The sequence below is a fragment of the Coenobita brevimanus genome, chromosome 25 (genome assembly GCF_032717465.1).
Source record: "Coenobita brevimanus isolate Jiangsu-jjx chromosome 25, ASM3271746v2, whole genome shotgun sequence".
Lineage (NCBI taxonomy): Eukaryota > Metazoa > Arthropoda > Malacostraca > Decapoda > Coenobitidae > Coenobita > Coenobita brevimanus.
Window position 1 is genome coordinate 27,770,723 of NC_136978.1, and position 1,725 is coordinate 27,772,447.

At 44.0% G+C, this 1,725-nt stretch overlaps 1 non-coding gene across 1 annotated transcript; it reads left to right on the plus strand.

The window, feature by feature from the left end:
• Positions 1–280: 280 nt before the first annotated feature.
• Positions 281–399, plus strand: LOC145393944 (5S ribosomal RNA). Its single transcript, XR_013896295.1, has one exon. It is a non-coding gene; the product is annotated as a 5S ribosomal RNA (ribosomal RNA).
• The last annotated feature ends 1,326 nt before the right edge of the window (positions 400–1,725 follow it).

Sequence of the window (1,725 nt, forward strand, 5' to 3'; positions counted from 1 at the left end):
AACACTCGCAGCACAATTCACGTATATTTTACATAAAGTATAATTTATCACTAAATGTCAGACCGAGGTACAGTACCTGTTCAATGACGTCCCTCGTTCCTTGGCATCGTTACCTTCCAAAGCACACCTGCCGCTAAAGTACCGCTCACCTACGCTACGCACCTAAATGAACACTCGCAGCACAATTCACGTATATTTTACATAAAGAGCTCGCTTGGTAAGCTGCTGTACTCACGCAGTTGCAAGCGCTGGTTCGAATCCTCGCAATAAAAAAAAAAAAAAAAACGGCCATGCCACGTTGAGTACACCGCTTCCCGTCCGATCAGCGAAGTTAAGCAACGTTGGGTCTGGTTAGTACTTGGATGGGCGACCGCCTGGGAACACCAGATGCTGTTGGCATCCCTATGTGTCAAGTGGGGTTGGTGGAGGATTAGTGCCCCTCCCTGTAAAACAATTAACTCTAAGCCCTTGACCACCCCGTTTGGGATACATGGCGTCTGGCAATGAATGAATGAATGAATAATTTATCACTAAATGTCAGACCAAGGTACAGTGCCTGTTCAATGACGTCCCTCATTCCTTGGCATCGTTACCTTTCAAAGCACACCTGCAGCTAAAGTACTGCTCACCTATGCAATGCACCTAAACTAACACTCATGGCACAGTTCACGTATATTTTACATAAAGTATAATTTATCACTACATGTCAGACCAAGTTACAGTACTTGTTCAGTGACGTCCCTCATTCCTTGGCATCATTACTTTCAAAGCACACCTGCCGCTAAAGTACCGCTCACCTACGCTACGCACCTAAACAAACACTGTGGCACAGTTCACGTATATTTTACATAAAGTATAATTTATCATTACATGTCAGACCAAGGCACAGTACCTGTTCAATGATGTCCCTCGTTCCCTGCCATCGTTACCTTTCAAAGCACACCTGCTGCTAAAGTATCACTCACCTACGCTATGCACCATAATTTATACCATCATGAGGATACGTGGCACATTTCGCTTACACTTCAGACAATATCATACACAAAAACATGACTACCACAATGATTCCACCCTAACCTCTGCAAGTATTCCCTTCCTTACTATGGTTCAATGTGACTGTGATGCAGCATCCTTCGCCGGGAGAGTACGATGCAATTCTATTGTATTGGCACAACCACACTCCTTCACGAACACCTGCAGCATGTTTGATGTATATTTCACACAATTCCATATGCATTTTCATTATCAGAATCATAATAATTCCATCCCTAAACACCTCTAATTCTCCCTTCCCAACTACAAAAACTGTACGTGATGCCTTCCCCATTCCACACTATGGTTCATGGCATCCATAACACTAACTAGTTCCATAATTTCATCAAGCCAGCCACAATATCTTTCACATAAAATACAGTTTAGGCATTGGCTTCATTATATACGTATTTGTAATCATGCCATAGGGCCTTGGGGAGGGCGAGAGGCGAAACCCCGCAACAGTGAACACGCTTATCGCCTCTAAGCCTAGCTATTGATAACGAACACAATTCCTTTTCATGACATATATCTATGTTCCATCGACAGTATCACACACAAATATGCTCACAAATACTGGATTATCACACTGAGTCCATAGGGGCTTCGGCTCGGGCAGGAGGGGGAGAATTAGCAGGAGTTTAAAGGGACAGTACATGCGACGCAACCTCACTGCCTGGCTGCTTGGAAGAG